Here is a 25,656-nt window from a genome sequence, read left to right as displayed (position 1 = left end):
CATTTTGGACATTCAGACATCTTTTATATTTTCCATATTGGCTATATATTTATAGTCATGTGGATTCAGGTTATATAACTAAACAAATAAGGAAAGAAATACAAATTTTTTTATTAACTCTGGCTCAAGGTTGATCTATACCTTTTTCATATATCTGCTAAACACTATTATCTGTGTAAAAGAAGGTTTTAATATTTGTTTTCTAGAACTCGGCAAATGTGATACAAACAAACTTTTACTGTTATAGCTTTATGGTGCACTACATTTTACAAATTGATTAGTTTACCTGATGCTCTTTGCTTTTCAATGTTGTAACAGTAAAAGTTTTGTTTTGTAACCCCCCTCCCCCCACCCCGATTAACTGGGAATAACCAAAAATATTCTTAGTTCTAAAGTAAGTCTATTGTATGTTAAAACTGTTAGGCACATTAGATTAATTTACCTTACTAAAATAAATATATAATGACACCTATCAAAATTTAAATGGAAAATATAGGGTTATACATACATGTTTTTGATATCATATGATATTATACTTTTTTGTTTAAAAACTAAAAGAAGACTTTGATTATAACTTATTTAATTCAAAAACTACAATTTCAATGGATAAGTTAACCTGGTGCACTTTGCTTTTCAATGTTGTAACAGTGAATTTTTTTTTGTAAACCCCCCTCCCCCACCACCCCCATTAGCTGGGAAAAACCAAAAATATTCTTAGTTCACTAATAAGTAAGTCTATTCTATTAATTGTATGTTAAAACTGTTAGGCACATTAGATTAATTCACCTTACTAAAATAAATATATAATGACACCTATCAAAATTTAAATGGAAAATATAGGGTTATACGTACATGTATTTGATATTATATGATATTATACTTTTTTGTTTAAAAACTTAAATCCTTTTAAATACAACTTATCTAATGTAAAAACTGCAATATATTAATTTCACTTTAAAATTTACATTGAAAAGTAAGTAAAAAGATTACCTCTTCCTGGGCCTCCAGTATAAGACCCAGGGGCTCATACTTGGTGTCCTTGTACGCAGAAAGATGTAAGTTACCCCCTATAGAAAACATCTTCTCGGAGAGAGTACACATTTCTTAACAACACTCACATATAACATACACTTCAAATATCATACATATTTTTGTTTACATGAAGATACAGAGACAAATATGTGTCCATTTCACTAAAATTCTTTCCAAATGTCACAGATGTTGATGTAAAATTGCACAATGTGGTGCATTATACAAAGATTCAAGATCCAATCGCCAAGATTCTAATTTCAATTCAACCTCAAACTGCGTTTAATCCTTGTGAAAAAACAACAAGAAAGTTTTCTGGTATAACATGTGTAAAATTTCCTGAAATCAGATCACAGTTTCTAAGAGATGTTCACATTGTCTTTATAAAATTATCAATGATGACATCGCAATAACTGCCCTGAAATTCACGTTTTCTTTAATTGCCCATGATCATTCAGAACACATCAAATTCATTAGAAATTTCTTAATCCAACTTTTTTGCCCTCTTCATAGCAACTAGAAAAGAAAAATTCATTAGCAAACACTGTTTTGTCTTCTATAGAAATAAATCCAATTAAAACAACCGCACTGTAATTTATTTTTTATAGACCACATAACTATAAATTTCTATCTAATTCTTTCATAAAAACAAAGTAATTATTGAAACTCAGCAGATATCAAAATCATTCCATTTGAAATGATTACACAAATCCAGCGATATAATCATCCCAGATCACAAAACACAGCATTGTCCATGATACAGTTTGGTATCTGTCATCAATTTCAAACCATACACTAGACCACAGCAAGATTTCTGATGGAATCACGCGTAACAAAAAAATTATCAATCTATAACTCGCTTTCCTGCTTTCTCAGGTGTACAGGACAACAATTCATCGTATGCTTTGATAACAAAACAATTGATGATTTCTAGAATCTCTTACTTCAAGCCTGAATGCCCAAACTCCTCAACTGATACATCTTTAATATTCCACTTTGTAAACTTACAGCATCAGTTATGTAGGGGAATATTCACTTGACATTTAGAAATTGTTTCTTAATATATTATTCACCAATAGATCAGCTATGCAGTAATTCATCAAAGATTCACACAGAAACTTTCTAAGTGGGTAAATTTCTGGGATAAACTTAATGTCACAGCTTGAAGGTTTTTTAATCAAAACAATTTACTTCAATTTAGTTCTACATCACAAGCTGCAATCATATAATATTTTATCATTCCAATCTTTCTTTATCACTTGATTTCTTTATTTAAACTTTCAAAATCATTAAAGTCAACTTCCAATAAACACTAAAGAATAGTTCCCAATTAAATAATACTGCTATCAAACTCTTAACTAATGTAACTTTTTTTCTAAATCCATTTGGCTATCCAATTTAATTTTGTTCTTATCAATCAAACGATGCTTATGCAACCACTCGAATAATTCGGAGTTTAAATATTTCTATTAAGCTTTAATTAATTTATGAATATCAATTCACTCAAATTACTATGAAATTATCAGGTTCTTCCTTTCATTTTTCTTATTCAATTCAAATCAATATTAAAATACCAAGTTATACTTTTCATAGATCCATCACTGTTTTACAAATTTTCACTGCTTCTTTCCAATGCCAAAATATTTTCACGCTACTAGACCCTTGATTTGCTACAACTTTGATCAGTAGGATATTTAATTTCCTGGCCATCTACTTCATCTTAGTTTTGTTTAAATCACCTTTATCTAATTCACTTTCATTTAGTTAATTAAACCTACACTTTGTCTCAGTTCTAAAATATTCATGAAATATTCTGATGTCACACAGTTTAATGTCTTTTTTTGTTCCTACCAAACTTTTTACTTCACAATATCAAATATCTTTCCTAAATTCATTGAATAACTTTAAAATGTCACAGACTTTTGAATAGCTAATAATGTCTCCCTAAACACACAGGATTATCTTCCTCAACATTTTTTTTTCATGTAATCATATTGAACGAATCAATTAATCAATATATAAATGATAATTATACACCAAGGATTTCAAAATGTCCCGGAATTTTCACTTTGGTTTATCTTTGGAGACTGACAATGTAATGCCAGCCAGTAGAAGGTTACTGTTGCATGACTTTATTTTTGTCTTCAATATTGGTAAAAGCCATTGCAATGCAGCAACTTGGGAACTAATGAATCTTGTATTGCTGGATTAAATCCTTTCTTTTGATTTCTATACGTCTTTTACAATATATTTCATTTTGTTTGTTTCTGTCTGTGGAGTTGAGTAGACTAATTTTTCAGGATAAACATTAACAAAATCCACCTGTCAATAGCTGACTTCACTGTTAAATTTTACTGAGAGAAACAGCTATGGCTATAGAATGATCAACATAAAGAAAAGACAAAAAGAGGTTACTTTAGAGTTGTTACTGTACTGTATAATTATGTATATAATTTATATTTACACCATGATAGGAAAATTATCATGCTATGTATACATTTGATCTTTTATATTGGTTCTTTAATTCATTTCACATTAAAGATAAATAATAAATGTTTTGCCATGTAATGATTATCATGTAATGTATATAGCCTAGTGATTGGCTATTGTTAAGGGTATTATAAGGCATGTTGTTGCAAATAATAGCACTTGATTAATAATTGCAATTATTCATAAACTAATACTTGGAAATAGCTATTGTCCAAACCTAACACCAATAATAACCAAAGTTATTAGGAGCTCAATAAGCCTGTACAAACTGGTTTTTTATATAAACCAGAGCCACTGCAAAGTGGGGGCATGCCTTGCTGATTCTTTCACATCTGAGGCAAATATAGTACCCAGGAATACTCTTAGAAACAAACTTCATTTGCTTCTACAAAATATTTTCAAATTCAAATTTCATACTGCAATAATACCTTAAAGGTCAAGGTAATTCAAGGTCAAGGTCATATTTGAATTAATCATCATGTTAATTTTGTCATACATTTTCTTAACTTTTGTCCAAAACTTTACTCAAATCCATAAATAAATAACAAAGTTATAGCAATTTAAGCAAAAATGATGGTCAAGGTCATTTATATTTTTATATCTATTTTCCCTTCATTGTGCGTGGGGGAGGGGGGGGGTATAATTACAATATATTCAGTGTGATCAATTATCATTACAGATTGCCCAATTAGCTCCATAGAGAGAGTAATAAAGGCTGGGTGGTTCGATCCTCTGGCAAGGTGAAATTTCATTGCAACAACTGATCTTGGACATTGAGTCTAGAATCTAATGGTCATTTGTCTCTGATTGTTCATTCAGTATTTAGTATATTCATACACCAGTATTCATTGTGTTATAGGCACAAATTTTAACACCTGACTGTTAGAAGGTGTATCACTAACTTTGAAAGGTAGACCCATGAAAATACTATCAGGCTTTAAATTCTTGCAGGCTATTTGAGACAACTCTATGCAATTTAGTTTCATGTTAGTCGACATCCATGCCAACAAGACACTTAGCATCTATTAATTCAGCTAATGCACCACAAGCTAGATGTTCTTAGCAAAGGTATAAACAGAATAAAGAAAGATTGCTTATATCCAAAGATGTTCACAAGCGCAATGCTCTCAAACTTCTAATAGGTGAGCCCAAAGATCTCAGTTACATGCTGTTTCCTCCCTGCATGCTCGCAATACACACTAAAACATGCTGTCTTAATTTGCATTTTAGCCAAAATGGCTGCTGGTTGCAAATAAACATTGTGACATACACAAGATCTTATTCAATATGCATCAACAGACAGCTTAAAACAACAATATTCCTGATAAAACAAAGACAGGAAAGGAAAGATTTCTCCTATATCTGACTTATTAACAGATTGAGAAATATCTTTCTCACTATCAGCAAGGAAGGAAAAACAATTTTCAGATGTAGAAACATTTGCATTTAAATAATTTGAAAAGTCATCAGTCAAGATGTGTAAAAATTGAATAAATAAATATGTGTATCAGTTACAGCAAAAACTTCATGTCTCCTTGTCATCATCAAACATTATTCTAAAATATATCAAAACCAAGTAACACAATAGGGCCAAGATGGCCCTAGATTGCTCACCTGACCCATCAAACATATCCAAACAATTACCCAGACAAGCATTCTGACCAAGTTTCATGACAGGTGAGTCAATTATTTATATCATATTTGAGCAGTGTGACTTAGTTTTTGACCCCAGGTGACCCATATTCGAACTTGACCTAGAAATCACCAAAACAAACTTTCAGACCAACTTCAGAATATTTGGATCAAAACAGTAGCCACTAGAGTGTTAACAAGATTTTTCTATTTTTAGCTCTGAGATGACCCATGTTCAAACTCATCCGAGCAATTACCTAGACAAGCATCCAGACAAAGTTTGATGACAATTGAGTCAAAAATGTGACCACTAGAGTGTTAACAAGGTTTTTCTATTTTTAGCTCCTGTGACCTAGTTTTTCATCTGAGATGAGCCATGTTGGAACTCATCCGAGCTATTACCTAGATAAGCATCCTGACAATGTTTGATGATGATTGAGGCAAAAATGTGACCGCTAGAGTGTTAACGAACAAGTGTGGACGGATGACGGACGACGGACATTCAACGATCCTAAAAGTACATTATGTTACAACCAGGGTCACATAAACCTTATTCTCACAAAATGGCTGACAAAAATAAATGTGAACTTAAAACATGTTAAAATCCGTTCAGCTGTTCATCATGTACATCTTATGTCATAAGAGCCCTTTGATAATGCATTGTAAGTGTAATTTTATAAGCCTTGGGGTTGTTTTTGTTTTTTAAAACAAATGTTTGGTAACTGGGTCTCAGCTTAAGAGCCTTATAAAAACAATATCAAACAGGACAGCATTTAAATTGGTACAAAGAAGTTTTGATTCCCAGTCCTCCTGAACCTCCAAAATGTCTGGGATATTACTTGCAGCTGAGAGTTATCCCCTACTGGTTCACTACCATTCTAAAATAATCTACTCCTAAAACTATAATGCACAAAGAGTTCCTAGGTTTCTATTTCATCACATGATTGTTAAAATGGAGATAGGGTTGTGACAATGTGACACTGCTATAATGTAACAGTCTGTCACAGAAACTGTTCATTTATAACCTTCAACCAAAAACACTGATTATCATAAACTTAATTTTCCTCCAAATGTGTCCTTTACATCAAACGAAAATCCCAGTTAACCATTTTAGTTTCAAGACTGATTTTAACTTCCAATGCCAAGCAGCAATTTCAATATATCAAACTAAGGAATGGATTCTCAGAAGAATACAAAAACAGCTTCACATTCAATTACCCTAATTTCATATTGAATACTAAATCTGGAAACAAATTTAGGTGAAAAAAAGAGAACTTTTCATTTAGAAAGTTCAATGCTAATTCTGTATAAGAAGAAAATTGAAATATATTCCCCTTTTTAACCAACTGATAATAAAAATCAATAATCTCATTAAAAAAAGTCCATTAAATAATGATAAAGTATAAAATACTACAATGATATATCACTCTTAAATCTGATTGATTGATTATTGATTAATATCGTTATAAACTCTGTTCTCAGTAAAGTCAGCAGGATTCAGACCTCAATTCTATAGATTTAGCCAAGCATATTTATTAGGCCGGATATTGGAATTACTTTATATTCCCAAGAATTGTTTACTGAAAAGATCCTTTGTGACAGGCTGTGAAAAAAGAAAATTAAAGAAATACTAAGGTTTGTCCTCTTCATTAATTATGGTGTTTGCTTTACAATAAGGGAAAGTGCTTAAGTCAAATGTAACATTGAATTTGCTGTTATCCATTTAACATGGTAGAACCATGCCCTGCTTTAACTTGGAAGCACCTAGAAGTGTTGAATATAACATGAAATTGCTTTCTAATCCATTACATTAAACTGTCATCATTTTTTGGTTGTTTCAAGGTTTTTGGATATTACTTTGACATGCTTTTAACTCATACATTTATATCAACAAAATTTAAACCTTAAAGGCATCTTTTTACAATGGTATAATAAATACAGAACGATGCAAGAAAAACACAGCTTTGGCAACCAGTAAAATAATTTTCCTTTTATGGATGATCAAACCTTAATAGATGAAAGCAGCCAAGTTTGTTTGTCTGAAAATTCTGTAAGGTGCACACATTAATATAATTATCTTGATATATTGGGCAATGAATGATCACAACCGTATACTAAATACATTAGTCAGACAATAGTACATCTAAATTATGTCAATATCAACTGATATTACTTTCCATTTCTGCCAAATATCATACTCTTATATCTAATATACCATTACAAAAGGCATTTAAATATTAAAGAACAGTTATATAGAAATAGTTACATTGTATTATGTATACAACACATAGGTTTGTGAGTAACAGTAAAAATTTCATCCTGAGGAAATCTTACCTCTTTGTTACCTGTCTGCTTAGCTGAACAAAATAACACTTCATTGTGACACTTTTTTTAGATTTTTACTGTGAAAAAGTACTGTTACCTATGTACCAGTACAAACTTTAAAGTCACTTGGTACCCTTGAATTAAGCTTTGACATATGGGCAATTAACATTACAAAAATAGTGAGGGGTAATGATATAAGATGTCTGTATATTAGTCATATAAATAAACTAAACAATCAGGAAACAGAGTCACTTTGTCTGATATGACTTTTAGTAGACTGGGGTCATTAAGCTGCATGTTTTAATGTTGAACCCATTACTGAATATCAAAAATATAATACATTTAGAGAAAAATATAATACATTTTGAGAGTTGACACTGCAACATTATTCAATTGACATTAAAAAACTATGTTACTCCAACATATTTTGGTATGCTTATATTTAAATGAGGGGAATAATATTTCCGAGAAAACTTTTTTAATGCAAAATTATATGTCAACTAGAAATATCAGTGTGATTGGGTTTTATGTCACACCGACACAGTATAGGTCATATGGCAATGTTCCAGCTTTACTGGTGGAGGAAGACCTAAGATGCCCTTCCATGCATTATTTCATGCACAAACAAACACCTGAGTAGAACCACCGATTTTCTGTAAGCTAGATGGATAGCTTCCTCACATGAAAGAATCCAAAGTCCCTGTCGGTATTTGAACCCACAGCGATGAGGGGCAAGTGGTGTGAAGTCAACGACCTTAACCACTCTGCAACGGATGCCCCAACTAGAGATATGAGACAACTTTCGATTAAACATAGAAGAAAGTACAATTGGAAAAGATCATCAGATTATTCACCTATAGATTATAATTAGAAAGGAAAGAATGTCAGCATGCAATCATGACATCAAACATGTTTTCTCCTCTAAGAGAATCAGATATTGCAGTGTTTTACTCCATGAAAAAATCATAACATAAAATTACATAACATCTAAACTGTGATTTATGAGATAATACTCTTAGAAACAACAAGGCCTTGAACTTTGTTATAGTTGTTTGCACTTTTTTGAAACATAATGATTTCAAAAATATTTCTGCTGAATCATATAATGTAAACAAACCATTGGTTTCCTCAAATTAGAGAGCATAATATGGTATTATGGTTGCAATTTACGGTATATAACCAAGTCAATTGTGACCCTGACTCATCAACCCCTGTGGAATGATGGGGATAATTGAGGACTATAAACTGAATGTTGTACCTTAACTCAAGTCTGTCCCCACACTCATATTTCTGTTCAGCCACTAAAATAGCAGCATGTCCAACTTGCAGTTCAGGTGCATTTTGTCGGTATTTGAAGGTCACCGCAGGGCAAAGCTTTTATCACAGGTAAGATATTCCGTAAGTCAAACTCCAACCTCCTCTTTTTTTTGGGAGCCATAGTTATAAATGAATGTACATAAGAACCAATTTCTATTGATTTTTCCCTGATCAAATATCAATGTTATATAGAAGTAGCAGTTAAGTGATGAAATGATTGTTTTTCAAATATAAGATAATCTGGCATCTGCTATAGATCAATCACTCTGATATTAAATCATCTATCTTCGCTTTACTTAATTTATTGTCAGAATGTCAGAAATGTACTTGGAGCAATCACCAAAACACTGCTGAAACTCAATGGATTACAATACTCTGTCAAATGAAAGCCCCAAATTATTCTATAGATATAAAACCATCAATCACACACACATATTATAAAACCCGTCCCTAGAAAACACATATCCAATACCAGTAAAATTGTATTTTATAAGTAATGTAAATAAGCACAATATTAGAGCTTTTTTTCCAATTTGAACAAGTATTCAATCACTCTCTTCAATTAAGTTGCATCTTCCCTTTTGCTTAACCATCAGCAAAGAAAATCAAACAAGAAAACAGATTCAATTTAAGAAAGAGGTTAAGTCTGATACAAATAATACATTGAATTGAAATTGATGTAGCTGTTAGAAAACATAATGAAAATTGGACAATAACAATGCTACCCTCATTCATGATAAATCAAATCATTTATAAAATCACTGGTTTTGTACCTATACTCAATTGACCTTTAATTAATTAACTTTGACGGCTTAAAGTGACCATTTGGTGCTTATGTCCTGGGATATGCACATAATTATGCAAGCGAAAATTACCTCAAACTGATTCAGAATCTACAAATTGTCAATAAACTTTCTTCCAATATGATTGTTTTAGAAGTGAAAGATACAGAATTTCTTTCTTAAAACGTTCTAGGACACCTTTGTTTCCTCATTTTTATGTCAAAAAAAGATACAAAAGTTCATTCTTAAACATTCCAAAGTTATATAATAAGGTGGAAAGTACAAATAAAATATTTTCATATCCATTAAAAATGTATTTTTTTTTCATCAAATTTATATTAAAGTTAAAGTGTGCTACCTACAGATACAGATATTCTATCAACTCAAAATTTGTCTAAGAGCACTTTTTCCACTAATTTTATAAAGGGGACTAAACTTCTCAAATAATTGTTTAATAGCAGCAAGAATAATCTCTGACACCAGACAGAATTAGTTCAGGTACACTGAATGTTGGGAAAACTAAGATGACTCCTGAGAAACAAAACTAGACAAAACTTGCAGGCAATATTTTTAAAAACCAGAAAATTCCAAGATTTGTAAAAGATTTTAGCCCCATTGCTTAACCAACGGTTTGATCTGTCATCAAAGCCATTATCCATAGAACAAACAGATTTTCTCCCAGCTTTCCACAATCAGACGTTTTACTTAGATAGTAGTCATTGTTTGATTATTCAGCTATACCAAAATATAAATACTGTTTCATTAGAGTTTTCTTGTACTTCAAAGATAAAAAAAAATTTAATTTGTCTATTTGTCAAAGATAAATTGACCATGTAAACAAAACATACAAAAAATATAGTTCCAAGGAAAAGGAACAATATTGGTAACACATATGTTGCATTGAAAAAGCTATTAAATTGTGTTTTTTTTCAGTGGATGTGACACGAAGGCCTGGAGACATACTAACAACAATTATATTATCAGAAAAGCATAGAAAGTTTTATCTAAATTGATGACTAGCTGTAAATCCAGCTTTGTTATAATAATGGCAATTTTGTGATAATGTGATACTATTTAAATTCAACAAGCAATGCCATTTTTTTGCTTCCTATACAGATATTTTGATTTTACTGTTGAATCCAATATAGTTTTTATTATACTTAAAGTATATCTTGAAAAAAAAATTAAACCACAAGAAACACAAAGTTGGTAGGACAAAATAAGCTATCATTTTCCCCCCTAAATTTCTTGATTCAGAGGCATTTTCTCTGTGATAAATTAATTGAAATATTGCTGTGACAATATGATAGCCATGGTGACAGGCTAATTACCTCCTTTTAACACTTACTGAATAAAATTAACTTATATCAGCTCATTGTGGTTCTGTAATAGCAAACAAATTTCAATTTTCCCATATCAATTTCAACATCAATTTAAATTCAATAATTCTAACTTTTTTTTAAGAAAGGATTCCCTGATAGAGCAAAATCAGTCTTATTTTCAATTGCTTTAATTTCATATAGAACACTAAATCTGGAAACGCACGCAAGAAATGAAAATAGAAACACTTCATTTAGAAAGTTAATTCTTTCAATTTCATGTTTTTAATTGAAATATTTTTCCATTTTATTTAAACAGAAAAAATATAAATTGTCTATAGAAATAGAAGCCATTAACTGATGATAAAGTATCAAAGATAAAATATGTCTCTTCTAGCCTGATTGACAGAAGGAGTATTGACTATATCAGTAAAAATTGAAAAAATAAAGATAATTAAAACCCTGCGCTTCCTAAATTCAGCAGAATTTAGATCCAACCTACTGTAGATTCAAAAGATTCTTATCCAATTGGATATTGGAACTTATCACATGATTTTATGTATGTATATATTTTCTGGAATTATAGCCTACAAAAATGCTTTTGTAACTAAATGCTTTTGTGATGTGATACTGAAAGATATTCTGAGTTTTGTCCTTTTATATAAACTTCTGTGTTTGCAAGACAATAAATAAATGCTTTTTAATCCAACCTTTATATCAAATCTGACCCTATCCATTTAACATTCTAGAAAACACACCCTTCTATAACTTTTAAGCACCTTAAAGTGGCAAACAAAAAATAACATGGAATTGTCTTTTAATCCATTACATTTAAATGACATCATTTTTATCTGAAGTAGCTTAAAACTGAGACAGGATTTAAACAGTTAGAGACAGTGATCAATGCTGGGCTGGAAGACTTAAAATACAGCTTCATGTTCAAGTATAAATTTCTGTGAAGTTCACTTAGAAAAAAAATTCATGATCTGGATCTAAGGATCTAAATTCTTTTTACATTGCTTGGTGTACATAAAATAGATTGGTTTTACTATGCTAAAATGATTTTTGTAACATACCAACCTCCAGGACTTTTTGATAGGATATAACTGAGTCCTAACCTTGTCCAGCATTCTATATAGCCATAGCTGCCTGCCGTCACCATTGACCTGTTACTATTCAACTTTTGCATATAGAATAAAAGCAAGCCTTTCATCCTCATTCCCCATACTTTGTTGTCTCTTTATTATTGTTACTATATACAAATATAAAACCTTAATGCAAAATTGATATGCTCTAATATTTAATCCAGCTCCCTTTTTAAGCAACAAAGACAGACTTTTTAAGGGGTGTTACAGCAAATTTGTGTTAATTTAATACAAGACTTAGCTTAAATTAGGCTTAAATTATCATTCTAACATGACTTGTGATTTTGTCACATTACAATAAAAAGAATTTATAACCAGTGTATAACTGCCAATAACAGGTGAATAATTTTTTTTTATAATGAAAGATGAAGACACCTGTACGAAAAAGTCTGGGCAGAATGCAGACAGAATCGGTACAGACTTTATTTAGAAAAGTCTGTACAGAGTCTGTACAGAAAAAAATCTGGTTAAATGAAACGAAGTTGAACCAGAATTCTATAAATAGATTTTAGCAATAAGGATAAAGAACAAAATCTGTACAGATTTTTTCTGAAATATTTAAATTAAGCCGAATATTTTCTGGGCAGAAAAAAATCTGGGCAGAAAAAAAAATCTGGGCAGAAAAAAAATCTTGGCAGAAAAAAATCTGGGATTCTTCATATTCTGTACAGAATTAGCCCTGTCCATAGAAAATATATGAAAGGGAGTTCTGCACAGAAAAAATTCTGTACAGAAACAGAAAATATTCTGTACAGATTTTTTTTTATGGCAAAAAACAAAATCAATTTTGTTTTTAACATTTATTATTTATTAATTTCAATTAACATTTTTTATTCATTTATTTCCTGGAGTAGTCTATCCAACGAGTAATGGCCTTGTTGATGGCGCTGTCATCAGGACTAAATGGCTTGTCTCTGTCTTTGCACCACACATCCTGACATAATCTGAAGAGTGAAAAAAAGGAATTTGAATTATGTGCGTTCTAATTAATTTATTAAATGATATGCAAAATTTGCGAAATATTTCAATGTGTATATAAAACAGTTACAATTGTATCCCTGTATACCTAAGTTTATTTGCACCCAGTAACATCAAAGTCACTGACTAGCAAAACTGTTTACATATATCATCCCTGACCAAAGCTTGTAACACATGTAAGTTGCAACATAACTTAAAATAGTAACACAATTGCCAGGAGTTTTGAATTGATTAATATAAACTAAATGAATTGAATTATAGAATAGCAAAACAAAAAGCCAAACTATTTATTGCATAAAAGAGAAAGATATGAAATTTAAATAAATAGATCTTGACCTATCAACTGATCAAAAAGCAATTTATGAACTAATAATTTCACTGTCCCAGCTTTGACCTCAGTGCATTTATACTCATTAGCCCATAGTGGTCTCAAATCAGAGTAAAATTAACTAATATAGATAATCCATAGACTATCAAAAGATGTATAAATAATTTCTTTTATCTATAGTGGAAGGAATACCCAAAAATTCAAAGAAAACATTGCAAAATCTTACCTATAATTCCATCATAATTCCTCTTGGCCCCTTAATCTGAGAATTTCAAGTCTCTACATGATTGCTCTGCACAACAACTAACTTGTTAACTTATCATTAGAAAAATAAACTAAGCAAAACATAATCTTTGCCAATATGAAGGCACTTTGTGTAAATTAAAACCTCACGTGTCAGCCTGAGAGATTTGAATGACCAACAGGGGTTACATGGGGGTTACACCTGATATTACAGAATATCTACTACTCTGAGATTAACTCAAGAGTGAAATTCTGGCTAGAAAGGTAAATTCTGTCTCAAGATTTATCTAAGTGTTAAAATTCTGTGTGTCAATGTAAATTCTGCCTCAATTTTTTTCTAAGTATTGAAATTCTGTCTTGTAAATATAACTAAGAGCAAAATATCTGTGTGAAAATTTTTCTGTACAGAATTTTTTTTAATTCTGTTTAATTCTGCACAGAAAATCACCTATTTCCTAGGCCGATTTGGTGTCCAATTCTGTGTCGGTGTCAACTCTGTACAGAAAAATGAAAATCTGCCTCTGTAACAACCAGAGTTGGTACAGAGTCTGTACAGAATTGGCTCAGAATTTTCGTACAGAATTATGAAAGGAGCAATCAGCCAAGTTTTATTTCCTGGAAATGGTAACAAGGTGTGTACAACAACACAATTATACAGATACAGTAGACAATTGGGGGATGGTCAACATATTGTTCAGACGACTGTACGTCTACATTATATCATTATGTAAACTTGCAACTTCCCATCCCTGCCAAATATCATGCTCTTTAATACATTATACCAATACAAATGGCATTTGTTTATTTTGATATTTATTTTCATATGAAGCAGTTTTTACTTTTGTATATTTTACAATATGTATGCTATCTATTTTTGATTTTTTTCCACTTTGGGTTGGGGAATTTAAATTCAAAAACACCCCCGTTTTTTCCACCCGAGGGTAAAAACCCATTCGAAACAGTAGAGTTATTCAAGGAACTTAAATGGGGACAACATAAATATTTTTTTTGATCTTTAAAAGCACTAAAAATAGTCAGTAACCCTAAGCTGGCAACAGGAATTAACTCTTGCGACCAGTGCCGACCACAATTAGTCGGTTACAATTCCGTGATCAGTACAGATTGCTATCTAGTCAATACATGTTTTGAAATCTTCCCTAACAAATATAAAATGGTAGTCCAACTAATTGTAACTGCGCGACGAGATATTTTGTGCTATTTTCGTGTCTGGGCAATATCTCGCCTCTGCGTACAACATAAAAAGTACCTTTTTCTGTGGTGAAATTTTTGCCGCCGGGATTTTGAGCGCAAGCTTGGACCGTGTTAAAATCGTATTAGAATTCATATTTGAATAAATTTGTTACGATACCTTTAAAGATTATTCATTTCTACATTCAATTTCATGTTTTATTTGTGAAAATCTTCCTAACATAAAAGATTTTGATAGAAAAGTAAAACACATGCACCATCAAAATAAAACATCGCCGCTAATGTCACGTGACAAATACACTGTTGATAACTACACTGGTGTGTATGAGGTACTGGCGTTACTGAGAAACGACGAAACACTCTTAGTAAAATATCAAGTTTAATGTTATATTTAAGACATTTATTTTGCAAAAATTAATAATTAGATAGATGAAAATATTTATTTTATTGGAGCAGATGCACAACTTATTCAGTTATTGTCAGAGCGTTTCTTAGAAATATCAAAATCATTATTATCGTTTTATAGAAAAGCTACTCTGTAAATGGGACTCCTCACTAAACCGTTTCTTGTTTATAAAAAAAATATTTTGGTCAGCTTTCCATAAGGAAATATAATTACAATGGGATTTTTATTTTGGTTTTTAGAAATTTTTTTTTTTTAAAAAGGATTATGAATTGGAAATTTATAGGGATTGATTTTGATTAAAGAGCAGGAACTGAGGTTTATTTTTTTTTAAGTGCAACGTAGGTAATTCCTTTAGTGCCTTTTGCGGAACTACGAGAAAAAACAACCAGTTTTCTAAAAGGAATTTAAAAAAGGTTGGGTTAAATTTAAATAATTTCAAATTTATGTTAAATTAAAATTATTATAACTGAGATACTTTTCAATGTTCAAAAAAAATAATTTTTATCAAATAATAAAACGAATTTAAGCGTTCTAAAACACGCGGTTGCCCTCGACATTTATCATGTTGATGGCGAAATACAAAAATTCCCCCACGTAAAATTTTTTTTTTTAAATATATTTTCAAAACAGGCCCATAAGTCTGGATAGTTTTCTCCAAAAAGCTTTCTGAAGATGTTTTTTAGAAAAGAAAAAGACACACACAAACGAAGGTATGAAAATTGTTTTAAAATGACTGGGGTAGCAGAGAAAAAAATACTCGGAAATTTATTTCATGAAACAGGTGCCCCGCCTTATTTTGCTGTTGTTATTGTTTTTTGTTTTGGTTTTGCTAAAGACTTTCATAATGTTTGGTATACAGTAAATATTTATCCCATACAATTGACTTTTATGCTAAGAAATTATTTTCTTTTATAAAATACATGCATGGCGAGGTGAGATTTGAAGAATCAACGCGGTTATTTTACAATGTTACGTAAACAAAACGCTGGCGCTGGCTAATTTTTCTTTTTTCACAGACACTTTAGAGGCTTTTAAAAATCCAAATAAAATGTTAATATTTGTCAATACCAGCACATGTACTGATCATATATTGTATAAAAAACTAAATAAAACCATTTTGGAAAAAAAATATATTTCAACAGTCTATAATAATACACAAGATAAAAAGTTCGCCGGAAAAAATCCGCACACGCTGCCGTCAAAAACAACCATGTATTTTATTTCTGTTTCAAAAATATTTTCACAAAAATCCTTTGGGGTCCATACGGGACACAAAAGATATAAATTCTTCAAGATGATGGTCAATTTTAAACTTCAACGGTAATATAAACAATGCAATGGCAATATAAACATCCGAGATTATCGCCGTTTTACTCCATTTACAAAATCTTGCGACAAATTCAAACGTGGCTCCATATACATTTTATTTGGATTTTAAAGTCGTTTTGAGCTTCACATCCCAAGTGTCTGTGATTTCTTTGATTCTTGTCCAATCTTATAAGATTTAAGGGTTATGCAACAAAATTACTCATTTTAAACAATAATATGATACAGATTGTTACTGCCCAAATATAAAAGTATTGCTTTGGAAAACGAACTTATAAAATCGGTAATAAATCACGGCGCCTCCTCAGTTCTTTTTTTTTTTTTTTTTTTTTTTTTGAGTTTTTTGATAAAGAACGAAAATTAAGATTTTAACCTTCCAGTAAATTTAGAAAGAAAAACAGAAAAAAAAGTTCCTAATAATTAAATGCAACAACTCAAAACTTAAAAAGTTAAAAACTTGCGTAAATTCAAAGCGTATTGGTAAGCCGGGAAAAATGTACTGAGGAAACTCGGGACCGTAACACATTCAAAATTTTTTTAACATCGTTTTAAACAACTTTCATAAATGTATTATAGAAAGAAATTTAAGCATAAAATTATCGTCTTTGAAATAAATCATCAAGTATATTTATAATTATAAATTGAAAAATAAATACATGTAATACAATCTAAAAATAACTTCTTCTCAATTTGGACCGTGTCAGCATGGAAAATTGTTTAACTGATTCCGGAAAGGAATCACGGCTCGAATTTAAAAAACCAAATTTATTTATTTAAAACTTAATCTTACAAATTTATAGTTGACACGAAGAAATTAAGTAAGAAAGAAACAGGACTGCGCATCAATTATTAATAGTGTCAACATTTCCGAAGTGTATATTGGCCAGCGTACCGGTGTCGGCGTTGTGGAATACATGTAGTTGACACATTTTAAAAATAAATATAAGGTTGAATATATTTTCTATACCGGGACAAAACTTTTCTGAAAAACTTTTCTGGAACATCGCTTAAACAACACGAAATATCCAGACCATTAAGGCATGCTATGATAACAGTCTTTTATTACACGGGATAAATGGTACATGTACACAGGTTCTTTCAGATACAGACAAACGAAAAATGGATGCTCGGAGTAACGAGTTTTATTTTTTCTGAAAACAGTTTAGGAATGAAAAATTAACGCAAGAATTTACCATTTGAATTCTTTCATAGCGTAATGCATGTTTGAAAAACAAAACTTTCCTATACTGTAGGCAAGGAGTTGCTGTTTTTAATACACAGCAAGTTGTGACTAACATAACTATACTAACAGATAATGCTACAGATTGATGAAAATATACATTTTAATGAAATACAGTATTTTGTTTATCCTTAACCTTTAATAAACATATTTATAAAAAGAGGACTAAATTAAAAGTTACCCTGCATCATTTTAAAGATTTCTATCATGAATTACAAAAGTATTTAAAGATAATTTCCTGGTGATTTATTTTATTATAGCAATAAATATAATTAATAATAACATCATTTAAGAAACATTTTCCACTTTTTAATAGTTTTACATATTTTTTTAAGCCACGCAAAAAAAAAATGACAACATTCACGCAAGGTACCGAACAATATCGATTTTTAGCGTACATGTTACAGTACTGTAGCAACATCACAATATGGCGGCGTTGTTACACAAATGAAACGGTGAAATGAAACTAACGTGGTTTACTTTATTCTAAGTTGATAGTCTGGCACTTTTTGTGCTGTTACTTCCTTAAAATTGTATTGTTGAATAAATTCTTAGTTTAAATTGTCTGCATTTTCACATTTACATCGAAATCCACGTTTCACCACAGAAAGGTCTCCTTTTGGTTTTGACGTTAAAGCGAGATTCTGCCCCAGAACGAAAATATCTCAGAATCAAGCTTTGGCACGTCAATATATTTTGACTAATATAAATGGTCGCCTCTAGATTGGAACATAGGGTCGCCTCTAGATTGGAACACTCCTGAGGATGTTCCTAAATTAACAAGAGCTGTCCGTAAGACAGCGCGCTCGACTTTTTTATTGCTTGCCAATAAAAAAAGTTTTTGCAGTAAAAGGCAATACAAGAATCTCTGTATTTTTAAAGTGAACTAGTTGTTTGATACCCTTGAATATTACAGCAATGTTTATATGACATAATTTATGGTAAAGTGAACAAGTGGATAGGAATGAATTTTTTTAGATTTTTTAAGTTTTTTAGTGCTTGCCTATAATACAAAACATTGACAGTTAAGGGCCATAATTCAAATAAAATCTTTGACAGAATTACCTTCTCCTGGACATGTTTGGGAATCATGATTGTAAACAAGTATTCCAACTTTCAAATTAATATCTCAAACAGTTCAGTCAAAAAGTGGACTGGTACTAAAAACTTAACCAAGATTCTAAGTCGATAAAAGGCCTTAATTTTTAAAACAAAATCCTTGACAGAGTTACCTTCTCTTGCGTACAGATGGGGGTAATGATGTGAAATAGCATTAAAAGTTTCAAAGCAATATCTCAAAGGGTTAAGGCAATAAGTGGATTTTACCCATATTCAATGTATTTTCTAAGTCAAAAAGGGGCATAATTCTGTCAAAAAACCTTGACAGAGTTATGTCCTCTTGTCTGTTGATGAAGGTCGTGATGGTAAACAAGTATGGTCAGTTTCAAAGCAATACCTCCAATGGTTTTGAAATAAAAGTGAGGTGGTACAAAAAACTTAACCAAGCTCAATACACTTTCTAAGTCAAACAAGAGCTGTCCGTAAGACAGCGCGCTCGACTTTTTTATTGCTTGCCAATAAAAAAAGTTTTTGCAGTAAAAGGCAATACAAGAATCTCTGTATTTTTAAAGTGAACAATGGCCATGAGCATTAAGATATTTAGTGAAGAATTATTTTACTGAATTGTGTGATACCCTTGAACACTGCAGGTTCAGTGGATAGGAATGAATTTTTTTAGATTTTTTAAGTTTTTTAGTGCTTGCCTATAATACAAAACATTGACAGTTAAGGGCCATAATTCAAATAAAATCTTTGACAGAATTACCTTCTCCTGGACATGTTTGGGAATCATGATTGTAAACAAGTATTCCAACTTTCAAATTAATATCTCAAACAGTTCAGTCAAAAAGTGGACTGGTACTAAAAACTTAACCAAGATTCTAAGTCGATAAAAGGCCTTAATTTTTAAAACAAATCCTTGACAGAGTTACCTTCTCTTGCGTACAGATGGGGGTAATGATGTGAAATAGCATTAAAAGTTTCAAAGCAATATCTCAAAGGGTTAAGGCAATAAGTGGATTTTACCCATATTCAATGTATTTTCTAAGTCAAAAAGGGGCATATAATTCTGTCAAAAACCTTGACAGAGTTATGTCCTCTTGTCTGTTGATGAAGGTCGTGATGGTAAACAAGTATGGTCAGTTTCAAAGCAATACCTCCAATGGTTTTGAAATAAAGTGAGGTGGTACAAAAAACTTAACCAAGCTCAATACACTTTCTAAGTCAAAAAAGGGCCATAATTCTGTCAAAAACCTTGACAGAGTTATGTACTCTTGTCTGTAGATGGAGGTTATGATGGTGAAAAAGTATGGTAAGTTTCAAAGCCATACTTGTAATACTTCTGAAATAAAGTGGGGTGGTACGAAAAACTTAACCAAGGTGTGACGCCAAGGCCGACGCCGGGGGGAGTCGGATTGCTCCCCTTTTCATAGAAAAGTCGAGCTAAAAAGGGCCATAATTCTGTCAAAAACCTTGACAGAGTTATGTACTCTTGTCTGTAGATGGAGGTTATGATGGTGAACAAGTATGGTAAGTTTCAAAGCCATACTTGTAATACTTCTGAAATAAAGTGGGGTGGTACGAAAAACTTAACCAAGGTGTGACGCCAACGCCGACGCCGGGGCGAGTAGGATAGCTCCCCTTTTCATAGAAAAGTCGAGCTAAAAATTAGCTGAATGGGAGAGTGGGGGGTGGGGGCTTTGGTGGTGTGCAATGGGTAGCTTGCAATCACTCCTACCGGCGAAGACCAGGCTTGATCATACCAAGTCTGTAACATTTTAAATTTTGTCAGTTTGGTCATTCTTTAGAGATTCTCTATTCTAAGTTCATCTAAATTATAAAACATGGCAAGAGTTAATTATTGCTGCAACTCATTCTTTGAATTGAGTGAATTATCATAACACAATCATTGACGAGAATAAAACAGCTTTGATGCATTGGACTGACAGTTTGTTAAAGTGCTGCAATTATTGATATTTCATTAGTCAAGATACCCACTCAACCATGCTCTTTTCACCATGCTTCATTCAAAATACAGAAATACAGAATGTGGCAGTACATCCAGCACATGTTTCCGTGTTCTGTCTACCTTTCTGGGATATTGAGCAACAAAGATGGTATCATTTTTAATTGAAAAGTTTGATATGGGTCAAGAGTTTTATGGGTTTCTAATTCTTTAAATCATAAAGATAATTATGCTGGAAAAACACAGATAGACCTCTAGCACATTAATGTAGAATCAAAGTTGATGGAATTGAAGTCTGATTGAAACTATATACATCTTTTTAAATCTGGATATATGTCTACATGAGTCAAATCTTGAAAATAGCCAAAATGGAAATGTTACAGGTTTTCCAACATGACAAAATTGAAAATGTCACAGACTTGGTTTATTAACTCATATCATTATAATTCATGGACAGCAGAAGCAAAATGCACACCTAAGTAACAATAAGCAGACATTACTTTTACAAATTTAAAAGGTTATGTGATTAAGAAATATCTGCAGTGACACAAAATTAATCACACAGTACCTTTATAAATATCTCTTTGTATTTGATTGCATGACTGATGAATATTTCATTGTCTCTCATGATTAAATTCAATCAAACCATTGCTGAACACTTAGGAGAAAAAAATGTCTGAAATATGAGACTCACTCAATTCAACAGGAGAAAAAAACTTCAATCTTTAAAAAACTGAGAAAAAACATGAGTTGTCCTTGTTATAATGTTAAAACACAGAACATGAAACAGGATTCTGTGCTGAGAGCATAATGAGAGCATAAACATGCAACCACCACATAAAACATAATATTATACAATTGTTTTATTGTTCAGTTCTTGAATATTTAACAACTCTAGTGCATGTTTCATTAAAATCTCTACAATCTTGATTTATGGCATAACCTTTGACAACATGTCAATTACAAACACCAGACAAGCCTTTCATAAAAATAATTAAAGCAGTGAGTAACAAAGCCAGACAGAATTAGTTCAGGAACACTGAATGCTTGGAAAACTAAGATGACTTCTTGGATACAAATGTATACAAATATGTTTAAAACCCTTCAAACTAGTATACACAAACAGCAAGCGTTTCCTCTAGAAGTTCCCCACTATTGCTCAAACTAGATTCCAAATGTCATCAATATTCATTATCCCTGAGAACAAAAAGATTTTCTCTTGCATTTATTTCTTAATCAAAATTTTCACATGAAAAGTATATTATCAAAGGAACTTCTATTCCCCAACATAACATTAAGTTATTGCAAGATAACACTTACAGAATGATGGAAACATGGTATTTTCCTCAGGACAACACCATGGCATATTTCGGGCAACACCTTGGCATATTTCGGGCAACACCTTGGCATGTTCCAGTGATATTTTACTCAGGACAACACCTTGGCATTTTCCAGTGATATTTTACTCACAACAGCATTAGAGCATTTTCCAGTGATATTTAAACTAGGACAACACCATGGCATTTTCCAAAGAAATTTTACTCAGGACAATTTGTAACCATGGCATTTTCTAGTGATATTTTACTCACAACAGCATTATAACATTTTCCAGTGATATTTAAACAAGGAGAACACCATGGCATTCCCCGAAGACATTTTACTCAGGACAGCATTATAACATTTTCCAGTGATATTTTACCCTTGACAGTAATAATAATTATAGCATTTTTTCAATAATATTTTTCATAAGGATAATATATGGAATTTCCCATTGGTATATTAGAGTGCTGTTTTTGTTTGCTTTGTTTGGTTCACGATGCACCAAATCAATTTAGGTCATATGGCGCTGAAACAGGAAAGATGATTGGTCTTACCTTGGGTATTATAAACTTAAAGCAACACCAGTTGTCAAAACCACATCACCTGCTGGAGCTAAGAGATGCATTGACTCCCATTAATTTGAACACATTTAGTCCTCTTAATAATACCAAGGGATAAATAGGGGCTGCAATTCTGAAGCCTCAACCCTTAAAGGCAACTCCTCAGCCACATGTGGGGTATATTAAAGTCACAGGTGCTAGTTGCATTGATTTGACCTAAAATGTGTTTGACCTTGTTATTTATACAATAAAATATCAATATATTAAAAAAAAAAAAAAAAAAAAAAATTTTTCACTGTTATATTATTATAGACAAGGTATGCAACATTCAGGTACGAAAATTATGGGTACGCCGGTTATCTGTGTTAAAATTTTTCACCGGCTGTAATATCGTCGGATTTTTGCATGGAATCAATGCACAATATATTTTTCTATTACAATTTACTATTTACAGATCCCCAATTAACCACTAGTTAATGTTTTAAAGCCCGAAAGTAAGAAATCACCCAGGTCCGAAAGATGAGACCGTCATGACATGTACATTGTAAGCTGGTATTTACGCTTGAAATACATCAACAAAGAGATCAAACGGGTCGAACTCACATGCAAACAACTGGATTTTACATACTTTTAAATGGTTTTATCCTCCACGAGTCAAACTTAGTCCTATGAGCCTGTATTTAAAGAAATATCCTACATGTAGACGATATTTTTAGAAGGTAATTCCCACCGGAAGTATTCTCCGGCTTCCGTTTCACATACATTGACAAAGAGCGGAACAGGGAACCAAGCACGTGTTGCGGGAGAACACTTCCGATTTAGGAATTACCTTATACATGTAGAATTTTTCTTAAAATACGGGCACATAGGACTTAGTGCCACTCGTGGAGGATAAAACCATTTAAAAGTATGTAAAATCCAGTTGTTTGCATGTGAGTTCGACCCGTTTGATCTCTATGTTGATGTATTTCAAGCGTAAATACCAGCTTACAATGTACATGTCATGACGGTCTCATCTTTCGGACCTGGGTGATTTCTTACTTTCGGGCTTTAAAACATTAACTAGTGGTTAATTGGGGATCTGTAAATAGTAAATTGTAATAGAAAAATATATTGTGCATTGATTCCATGCAAAAATCCGACGATATTACTGCCGGTGAAAAATTTTAACACAGATAACCGGCGTACCCATAATTTTCGTACCTGAATGTTGCATACCTTGTCTATAGTAATATAACAGTGAAAATTTTTTTTTTTTTTTTCTTTTTTTTTTTAATATATTGATATTTTATTGTATAAATAACAAGGTCAAACACATTTTAGGTCAAATCAATGCAACTAGCACCTGTGATTAAAGTAATATGATATCCAAGAAAAGCAATACAGCAATCTTCCATGCAGTGATATGTTTATTACCATATATAGCAGCATATGGCATTATGGCATTTTACAGTGATATTTACTCAGGATAACACTAGCTTTTTTCCGGTGGTACTTTACACTCCATGACAGATAGGATATTGATATTTCAGACATTGTAATTACTGTATTGCTTCTATTTCATCTCTGTCACATTTAAGGATAGCATAATTAACTGTTATCAACTAGATAAACTGACATTCTCCTAAATTGTTTTCCCCCATCATTGACAGTTATTTCATCATTCAATTTTCCAGTATAATAAATTTTATTATTAACTTAGTTCTTTTCAAACAGAAAAAAAAATGTTCACAAAATAAACTGCTGTGATACGTCAGGATTTTTTATTAATCTTTTGAAAGAAAGTAAGTGTGATTGCAGGGCCTCTCCCTCTCAGATAAAGTCAAATTTTATAGCTGAAACATTAAAAATTTCACACCTATATGTTACAAGGATAATTATAATTAAAGAGGGGAAAAAACTCTTCCACCTTAAAATTGTTAAGCTGCTTAAGTAATTGGGAGAAAAGTCTCATTCCACCATTAGCCATGAAAGTATTATGTTTAATGATAAATAAAATGAATTGTATGAATGTTCAGTATATGTGTTAATATATGTTAAAATTGTGATAACCATTTAATCATTTCTTTTACATGTTATATTTTCTTTGATTGATATGTGTTCTTTTGTGTGTGTGTTTTTATTTTTTATTTTAGAAGGCCGCATTGTAAATAAGATGTTGCAACCTGTATATGTCTTAATGTGTTACCTTCGGTAAATAAAGTTTTTATTATTATTATAATTATTATCCCATCATCTGTGAAATCCATATCTAAATGTGTGCTGTTGTTAGTTTTTGTTTCTTTTTCCAATTGCAACTTGAATTATCTTCATGCTTTAAAGATCCTGTATGTTTTGTGACTGATATTGTTACTGTATGTATACCACACTTGCAAAAAATTATACAGTCGAGACTGTCATATGTGACTTTCCAAGGGATCTGGAGAAAAAGGTCACATATGACAGGGAGTCTCTTAATACAGTCTCATAGAAAATTAAAATTTAAATACCATCTATCTGTCTATATATCATTGTGACTTAACATTTATACTGTATAACTGTGTGAAGGAATAGGTATCCGGACAATTCCCCTCCCGGACGATTCCCCTTCCAGTAAATTTGAATGTTTTTTCACAACCCGGACATTTCCCCTCCCGTTATTTTTTTACGGCGGACAATTCCCCTCCCATACTTTTATCAACCCGGACAATTCCCCTTCCGTTCTTTTAACAACCCGGACAATTCCCCTCCCGCTGTTGTCAGAGCGGACAATTTCCCTCCCGTGGCTATTGAATATATATATTATATAATATTGTTTATTTGAAAGGTATATACATTTTTGCAGCGGCAAAACAATAAAAGAACAATTGATAAGAACAAAAAAAACAAAAAAAAAACAATTGAGCTGTAGATTCTTGCAAAGAATATATTATGCACATGTTATAGTAAATTGAACTGTCATCATCGTCATTATGATTAGAAAATCATATTCACCATATTGAA

The 25,656-nt window shown here is 31.6% G+C and overlaps 1 protein-coding gene across 5 annotated transcripts in view; it reads right to left on the bottom strand.

Moving 5' to 3' along the window:
- The window catches only part of LOC132716731 (uncharacterized), a 115,569-nt gene that overhangs the window by 27,261 nt on the left and 62,652 nt on the right, over window positions 1-25,656 (bottom strand). The window lies entirely within an intron of this gene.

This window comes from Ruditapes philippinarum, unplaced genomic scaffold (assembly GCF_026571515.1).
Source record: "Ruditapes philippinarum isolate M1 unplaced genomic scaffold, ASM2657151v2 ctg193_1_1_1_1, whole genome shotgun sequence".
In the NCBI taxonomy this organism is placed as follows: Eukaryota; Metazoa; Mollusca; class Bivalvia; order Venerida; family Veneridae; genus Ruditapes; species Ruditapes philippinarum.
Note: the sequence above shows the minus strand (reverse complement) of the source record. Positions and strands in the feature narration are given on the sequence as shown.